This window comes from Phodopus roborovskii, unplaced genomic scaffold (genome assembly GCF_943737965.1).
Source record: "Phodopus roborovskii unplaced genomic scaffold, PHOROB, whole genome shotgun sequence".
Classification (NCBI taxonomy): domain Eukaryota; kingdom Metazoa; phylum Chordata; class Mammalia; order Rodentia; family Cricetidae; genus Phodopus; species Phodopus roborovskii.
Genome location: NW_026125059.1, coordinates 15298669 through 15308557, shown reverse-complemented (window position 1 = coordinate 15308557; position 9889 = coordinate 15298669).

The window sequence follows — 9889 nt, the reverse complement described above, 5'->3', positions numbered from 1 at the left end:
GAGGCTTAGTCTTTCTTACAAATTCCTGGCCTTAGCTTGGCTCCTTTATAGCCAGCTTTTCTTAACTTAAACCATCCCATCTACCCCTTGCCTCTGGGCTTTTTCCTTTTTTTCCTTCTGTAATCTTACTTTCGCTCTTACTCCATAGCTGGCTGCGTGGCTGGGTGGCTGGGTGGCTGGGTGGCTGGGTGGCTGGGTGGCTGGGTGGCTGGGTGGCTGGGTGGCTGGGTGGCTGGGTGGCTGGGTGGCTGGGTGGCTGGGTGGCTGGGTGGCTGGCCCCTTTTCTTGCTCCTTGGTCTCTCTTCCTCCCAGATTTCTCCTCCTTTTTATTCTCTCTGCCTACCAGCCCCACCTATCCTTTCTCCTGCCTAGCTATTGGCCATTCAGCTCTTTATTAGGCCAATCAGATGTTTTAGACAGGCAAAGTAACACAGCTTCACAGAGTTAAACAAATGCAACATAAAAGGAAGCAACACATCTTTGCCTCATTGAAACAAATGTTACACAGCATAAACAAATGTAACACATCTTAAAATAACATTCCACAACATAAGCTGAACATGCATTCTTCTCTTTATGCTTCTTGACTGTGGATACAATAAGGTGACTTCCTCACCATGATGGACCGTGACCTCAGCTTGTGAGTGACCTCAGCTTGTGAGCCAGAATAAACACTGTCTCCTTTAAGTCACTTTCATCAGGGTATTTTATCACAGGGACAGGAAAGTGACAAAGACAGTCTCTTCTACTATGGTGTGTGTCTGGGTAGAGCAGGCTTGGCTGGTCACATAAAGATCAGCTGTGGAGTGGCAGCAGTGAAGAGCAGAGAGTTAAAAGTCCCAGAGAGCCACCAGAGCTATGCTTTAAGACACTCAATCACCTTACCTTTCTATTGCTATGATAAAACACCACGACCAAGGCAACACATAAAAGAAAGTGTTTGATTACAGACTTACGGGTTCAGAGGGTTGGAGACCAAGACCATCATAGGAAAGATGGCAGCAGGCAGGCAGGTGTGGTGCTGTACAAGCAGGAAGCAGAGAGAGCTATCCGGGAATGATGTGAGTTTTATGAAACTTCAAAGCCCAGTGACACATCTTCTCTACCAAGGGCACAACTCTTAATCCTTCCCAAACATCTATGTGGGACATTCTCATCAAACCACCATGGCAACCCTTAGATCTACACTAGGAGACAGCTGAAGAATCCCAGACAAAGAGAGGACAATGGCAGAATGAGGATTGAAAACCTTAGTCACTAGGAGATTCTAAAGAGCCACCATGGGCCAAAGCATTGTGGGTCCTGACATCAACACTCCTAACCCTAACCCAGCTGAAGCCTAACCCTAACCCTAAACATAACCCTAACCATAATCCTAGCCCTAACATTAACCGTAACTCTAACACCTAACCCAACCTAACTCTAACCTAATCCCAACCCTAACCCTCTAACAGTGACCCTAACCCTCCAAAGCCCTAAGTGGAGTTGTGGGTGTTGGCGCTCTAAGACTTGAGCATCTGTGACTGCTGGAGCCACAAGTCTCTAGTCCTCAAGGCTTAGAGCCTCTAGGTCTGGGAGCTCAGCTTGTCAGTCTGTGGAACCCAGGGTCATCAACAGTAAGGAACTTCCTCTTTGCCTACCAGCTATTCCTATCTGGGCAGAATGAAAGAATCTCCAGGTAGGCATCTCGGACAACACCAAAAACTCCAGCTCTGACAATTCCTAGAGCAGAGCTTGGTGTTGGTTGAAGCCAGATGCTAACCACATGCAGAACTTTACAATTTCAGTAGCTCTATTAAAAACACACAAGGAAATGTGAAGTGAATTTTAGCACTACATTCTATTTATTGTGACACATTTAAAATATTCTCGTCTCAGCACACAATCCAAGTAGAAATATATTAATGAGATTTTTCTGCTTTGTATTTTGGCAGTGTCTTAGGAATCTCCTGTGTATTTTATCCTGATGCTACCCACAGTTCAAGTGATTTAACAGGGAACTAAGACCCAGTGACATGATCTGGGGGTTGCATCCTGATGACAATGATTGGCCTCTCCCCCATCACTTAGGTGTGTGAGATATGTAGGTCCTTGCTATCTTGCAGAGTGGCCCCAGCTCAGTCAGTCAGGCCAAGATGGCGGCACAGCTTCTAAACTGGTCTGAGAGTGTCCGTGAGCATCACCAGGCTTGTAGTAAGGGTGTTGGCAATTTGTCCCTTTTCCTCCATCCCACATAGTTGGCTGGAATCACTTAGAAGGCAGGGCAGGCTGAGATGGGGGTAACATTCTATTTCCCTAGGGAATGCAGGAGAGGCAGACATGGCAATGGGGTCAGTGAATTCATTCTGCCTGATTCTGGCATCAGTTGCTGAGGTGGGAGTTTGCTGGCAGTAGATAGATGACTCAGATACCAACCCGCCTCAGCTGTGACAGCTTCCCCCTAATCGCTGCCACCATCTTCTCCTCAAGGCTAACGATGAGGTAATGAATCTGTTAGAAAAATGGGTCAGAGGTTCATTAACTTGTGCTCACCTGTGGCTGAAAGCTCATGCCACTGGATGGGTTCCAGGACGGAGAAGAGCCGGAAGGTGGAGCCCTTTGAGAAAGGGGTTGGAAGACTCAGCCATAACAACTCTGAGAATCCGAGGTATAGGGATGAAACCTGAGTTCCCCCCAACTTCCTGGAGCCCCATCTCTTGATCTGCTGCCAGGCCCTTGGATGGGAGGCCAGATGTTGGCTACGCACTAGCTGCTGGTGCACTAGATACGACTTCATTTAATCTTATCAGCATTGTGGAGGCTGTGCTGTGACTGCCCCATTTTACAGATAAGCATGCTGACACTTGGCAAGGACAAGGAGCCCACTCAGGGCGTCTAACATTTTCACCTGGCAGGCTGTAGTCCTTTTATAAAGGTGGTTGTCACTACTCCCCGCTCCAGCTTTTATGTGCACGGGTAAGGACTCAGATTGAGGGGTCAGAGGGCAAGGTCATTTAGAATGTTGTACATGCTGCCGCACAGTCACTTCTCCGATGGCGGCAAACCCTCTCCTCATAGACAGACCCAGCTGTGGTCCAGGGGTGGGCGGGAGGCATAAGGATGTTTAGGAGGAGCTGAGGTGTTCTGTTTGCACACAAGAATTCTGGGGCTGGAGACATACATAAGAACTGTATGTCTGAGTAACAGAGTGGGCAACATTCTTTCACACAAACCCAACGCTGTTCCCATGCTGCTCCCCTGGCCTCACTGCATCTCCAGAGGGGAGGGGACATCCAGGTAAGATCAGCAGTGTCCCTGTAAGTTGTTCACCTAGTCCCAGGCCTGTAACAACATACCCATTTTACGGATGGGGAACTAAAACTCAGGGTTGTACCAGGATCACCTGAAACTCCACAGAGGTGGACAGGGATATAGAGGTCCATTATCTCTGAGGTCTCCTGAGGGGTGTAATACAGACAGGAAAGCAACATGGCCAGTGAGCTTCGGGATTCTGGGGTGCTGCTAACTGACTCCCTGGCTCCTGGCCCATGAGGTTAGTTCTAGCATCTGTAAAACGTACATTGGTCAGAGGTTTCAAAAGCAAATGCTCACAAGGGACCAGGAGGGAAAAATATAGACGTGGTCTATTCCTAGAGATGGCATATTGTGAGTGGCAGGGCTTGGATCCTAAAGAGAGGATGCCCTGCCTGACTAAGGAACACCTTGTGCCAGGCACATTGGTTATGTACAGTGCCATAGTGAACTCAGGCCCTATAAATAACTTGAGGGAGGAAATGTCTATTTTGGTTCATGTTTTCAGAGGGTTCATTCAGTCTGTTGTGACAAAGTATGGTGGCAAAACTCAAAACTCACTTCATGGCAGCACGAGTGTGCACAGGAGCCAGGAGAGGGAGAGATGGGTGGAGGGAGAGGGGAGGAAGAAGAAAAGGGAGAGGAGAAAGAGAGAAAAGAAAGAGAAGAGAAGAGAGATCCAGAGAAAGAGATGGAAACACACACGTGTACACACACACACACACACACACACACACACACACACAGAGTGAGAGACAGGCAGGCAGGCAGACAGGCAGGCAGGCAGCAGGAGCTGAGTATCATCCTCTGAGGGCCACACCTAGTGATCTGCTTCCACCAGCCAAGGCCCTGCCTTCTAAAGCCCATCCTCCCCAGCCACCCCAATCTCTCCATCCTCCCCATCCTCCCCAGCCACCCCAATCTCTCCATCCTCTCCATCCTCCCAAGCCACCCCAATCTCTCCATCCTCCCCATCCTCCCCAGCCACCCCAATCTCTCCATCCTCCCCATCCTCCTTAACCACCTCAGCCTCCTCAGCCTACCCAGGCACACCATCTTCACCATCCTTCCCAGCCTCCCCAGCCTCCTCAGCCTCTCCGTCACCCCCAGATTCTCCAGCCACCCCAGCCTCCCAAGATTAATGCCTCCAGCTGGCAGCAAGCATTTATTATATCACCACACAGAATTTGAGCATTCAGGGACCATCTCAGATCCAAACTCAACATTGAGCTGGATCCTGGAGGCAGGCACAGTATTGCCAGTGGTTCTCAGGAGAAAGTGGACATTCAGATTTTCATGTGGAATGTGTCAGATAAAAAATTGGGGTGAGGAATTTTTAGGCCTCCTGGGACCCTTGATCTTTTGCAATCTTCAGGGTCAAAGTCTCCTGACTGAGCTCAGGACTTCTCTGAGAAAAATCTGTGACTTTTCTTTATAATTTGTAGTGTGTGTGAGGTTGTGTGTGTACATAAATGTGTGCAACACCAAGTGTGCAGAGGTCACAGGATAACTTTTGGGAGTCATTTCTCATCTTGCACTTTATTTGTTACACAGACTTACATGTAGACAAAACACCCATATATATAAAAGGAATAAATAAAAGTGAAAAAAAAAAGGCCTGGGCTGAGTGGCTTGTGCCTGTAGTACTTGTAAATCCAAGTACTGGGAAGGTAAAGACAGGAGGATCCTAGAGCATACTGGCAGTTAGTCTAGCAAGTCAGTGAGCTCCAGGTTCAGTGAGAGACTCTGCCCCAAAAGATAAGGTGATGAGTGACTGAGGAAGATGAGGGTTACATACACACACACACACTCACATACACAAATACACACATGCACACACATATATATGGACATATGCATGCATGCATACACACACACACAAGAATACAGATATCAAAAATAGGTTGAGCAATTGATCTTTTTATTAACGTACTAAGCAACAGGCTAGGAACAGATCTGCTTGGTCTCAGAATTCTGAGGCAGAGATGAGTGTCACAACCAGCAGTGGCTGTTCTGTACTGTTCTGTGCTGTGGAAACATCTCATTTCTTGCAGTGATGAGATCAAGGGCATTGCCAGTGGGACCACTGTCGACATCCACAATAGAGGGTGTGGTTTGCAGTTAGACGTTAGTGAAGGGACTGGTATTCTTTTTCCTCCATTAAGTTCACCAGCCTCTCCTGTAAGATCTCTTGGCATGGATGAAGTCAGGGGTAAGTCAGGAAGGCTGTGGGGCCTGGGGTTTTAGAGCATACAGAGGTGCTGATGACCTGTGTATCCTCCATGATCGGAACAGGGGCATTCCTAGCTGATCCTCAGCCCAGGTCTTGGCTGTAGAAAAGGAAAACTGTGAGGACTGCCCTGTCCTCCTCACTGCACTGGTGAGTCACAAAACGTCCTTTCTCAGGGAGACCAAATATAAACAATTGGAGATTATCTTGAGAACAAGATGTTTGTTTGCTTTTTAAAATTGCAGACATGGCAAAGTGCTGAGGCCCACAACAGCAATTAATAATAATTTTGGTCAATTTCTCTAGGGATGAAACAACAGCTCAATATGAAAGACCTATCTTTTTCTTGTTTTATGTGTTCGGATAACATCATGTCGTTATTTATTTCACCTTGAGTCACAGGAATTCGTATGACTTTATCCCCTAGGATCTACAAGCAATGTATTCTTGATGTAAAAATTGCAAATTTTCCAGAAAGAACTGTCAGAAAGGAAAGAGGACATAGAATGCTGAATCTGTTGTCCCTAAGTACGTGCTGACATGTGTGATCACCCACATTCTTGTTTTCTAAATATTTGGTGAAAATCCTTCTACAGCATTGAGGCATGTGGCTCAGTTGATAGAGCACCTGCCTCGCAAGCATCAGGTCCTGGACTCAGTCCCCAGCACTGAATAAACCAATAAACCAGGTGTGGTGATGCATGCTGGCAATCCCAGGAGGATCCAGTGGGCAAGGTCATTGTCACTATATAGTGAGTTCAAGGATAGCTTAGGAAACAGGAGAACCTGTCTAAAAAAAAATCATTCTAACAACTTGTACTTTTCATTAAAATGGCAAAATATTATGCCTATGTCTGCATCATCTGCAACTAAAATTTGCATTTCAAGAGGAGCAGTGCTGGGCTACATTAATCTTCATGCACCTAATCCTTGCAATAATTTATATATAAGCAAATATTGCTGACCAAATAAATGCATATGTGAATTTGTTTTTCAAAAATATATCATAAGCACCCTTGTTCACTCACTGAACAATACCCCATTGTTTCTAGGTGGCTGAGGACGAAGCCACAGGATTGTGACAAGGTTTTTCAATGGGTATTTGGTTGTTTCCAATGTTTCAATCTCGTTTTTTGTTTTAGACCAATCAGCTTAAATTTTCTGTCTTACACATTTTTAAAACACTGAATAAGAACTTTGAATGTTAGTTGTCACATTGTCCTTTATATCAAATTTAATCTCTCAGCAAGAAAGAATCTTACTTTTTTCACTAACATTGACTGTTTCATTCATTCATTTGGCAGATTTAAAGACTCTTTGGTTAACAAAAATCAAATCCATTTGAAATATGTCAATGGCCCTTCTACAATTCTTTCTACCAGCATTTCTAACAAGATATATACCTTTGGGATATTTTATTATTTTACTTATTTGTATGGGCTGTGTGCTTTTTGGGGGCTAGTGTATGCTTGTGAACATGCAGGTGTACCCTCCCATGCATATTCATATTAATGTGCAGGTGCATCCTCCATGTGTATTCACATGAACATGCAGGTGCATTCTCCATGTGTACACACGTGAACATGCAGGTGCATCCTCCTATGTATACACATGTGAACATGCAGGCACATCCTCTGTGTGTACACATATGAACATACAGGTGCATCCTCCATGTGTACATACATGAACATGCAAGTGCATTCTCCATATATACACATGTGGACATGCAGGTGCATCCTTCCCATGTGTACACATATGAACATGCAGGTGCATCCTTCCATGTGTACACACGTGAACATGCAGGTGCATCCTCCATGTGTACACATATGAACATGCAGGTGCATCCTCCATGTGTACACACGTGAACGTGCAGGTACACCTATGTGAATGCAGAGGCCAGACAGAGAACAGGAGGTCAGGTGTCTTCCTCTACCCCTCTCTGTCTTATTGCCTTAAATTAGGAACTCTTGCTGAACTGGGAGCCTGCCATTTTGGGTAGGCTGGCTGGACAGAGAGCTCTTGGGATTTGCCTTACCACATGTTCCCCAGTGCTGGCACATGCTAGGCTTTTTTTTTTTAAATGGGAATTTGAACTCAGGGTCTTAAGCTTGCAGAATAAGCAATTTTATCAACTGAGCTATCTCTCCAGCCTTTGGAGGATATTTTAAAAGATAACGTTCCCTAAAATAATTTTAATCTTACAGAAAAGTTTCCTTCACCATATGTTAACCTTCACCATATTCATCCCTCCACCCTATTCAGTTAGTCTTTTCCTGAATCTTTTGAGGGCAAGCTGCAGACATGAGACCCCACCCCACCAGCTCTACACACTGTTGTGTGCATTTCCTCAAACAAAGACCATTCTCTACAGAACCACCACACTGCCCTCCAAAGTGGACCAACATCCATCCTTGTCAGCACCACGTGTGAGCCACAGGCACTGTCCAACTGTCTCAGCCGTGTGTTTTCTCCCTTCACATACAGAATGGTTCTCAAGGATGCATATGGTGTGACTTGTATTCTCTTGTATCCGGGTGTTCCCTCCATTCTGCCTGTCTTGTGAACCCTCCACTGTCCTGCCGGTATGGGTCTCCCGTTCTCAAGCATGGCCCTCAGCCCAGGTCTCTCCGATGTTTCCTTCCACCCAGATTCACTTCCTGGATGTGAAGACCTCGGATCCTGCGAGCTCCTTCAGGCATTATCTCAGGAGGCACATGATGGTGGCCCACCTTGCCTGGAGGTGTTAATCCTGATGATGTGACTGTGCTGGTGTCTGCCCACCTTAGACTCTCTGTTTCCCTTTTGTAATTGCTATATCTGTTGCAGGCAGGTGTTTGGAGATGATGCTGACACTGTCCTGGTGAAACTCCTCCAGGGATGCTCCTGCCGATGAACTGTTTTTTGAGATTGTGACAAATGCTGACTCCTTGTTTCTGCCACTCCTTCTATCTGTTGTTTACTAGTCTACTCACAGCAAAGCTTTCACTGTGTGTGTGCATGTGTGTGCGTGCATTTGTGCATTCTTGTGTGCATGCATGACTGTGTACACACATTTGTGTATTTATGTCAGCGGGAGTTCATGCATGCCTACTTTATAATACATCCTACTTATCATCTGTTTGATGCACACATGTCCCAGATTTGTCCTTCCAGAACATAGTGGCCTCTGTGTCATTCATTAGTTATTTCTCAGGGTCATCGTCGCATCTTGCATTTTCTCCCTTAGCCTTAGAATCAGACATTCCTTTGAGGAAACTTAGTTTATTTTCATAAGATTTAAAACTAAGACCTATGGTTGGTGGGAGGAACAGGGAAGGACAGGGGTGGTGGTGGTGGTGGTGGTGGGATTAACATGTAAAACAAGCTTGTTTCAAATTTAAATAAATAATAACAACAAAAAAGCCCTAAGATCTGGACGCTTAGTCTGCTTGTTGGACCTGAGAGGTTAGTGCATCTAGGATTATGTGTGCCCATAGACATATGCTTATACATATCCATCCATATCTCTGTGTTGATTTTCATGTTTATATTATAGAATTCTAGATCACACCAGAAGCTCAAATTATTAATTACCTACCCTTCTCATTTTTACTAGTAAGTTTCTTCTCAGGCCTATGGGCCTGCAAGTATGAGTAGTTTACTTTTTGAATAGTCCACTTAATATTTTTGGGAGATGTTAGATTGCTGGAAACTAAAACTGCAGCAAATAAACCTCAGATGAGGAGAAAAACTGTGAGATGAATTTGCTTGCTTATGGTTTTGGAGATATAGTCTCACGCTTTAGTTCAGTTGTCATTGAGCACATGTGTGGCAGTCCTCCGGCCTCGGTCCCCAAGTGCTGGGAGGACAAACATGAGACACCACACTCCACAGAAGTTCCTGAACCATTGGTGGCAAACTTTAGTATCTTTTCATGTTAGCTCTTATTTCAGTGGCCTATTCACTTATCGCGTTCATTGTTTTCTAAGTAGTTTAGCCATTTTCTTACTGTGTGAAAGCATAGTTTGCACAAAAGAGACTGAATCTTGGCCGTATGCTATACTTAGTCTTTAATTTTAATTATTGTACGTGTTACCATATTAGTATCTGCTTAGCTTGTCCAAGGCCCTGAGTTTGACTTCCAGAAATGCCTCCCAAAACTCAGACGGCAAAATGAAAACCTCTCAGAGTTTTATATTTTCAGTGTTAAAAAGATTTGTTTTTATTTTATGCACATGAGTGTTTTATCTGCATATGTGTCTGTGCATCACATGCATGTCTGTGCCTGTGCCTGTGCAGGTCAGAAAAGGCTCCCTGGAACTAGAGTTTCAGATGGTTTTGGACTGCTCCGTGAGTCCTGGGACTTGACCCTGTGTCCTTTGGAAGAGC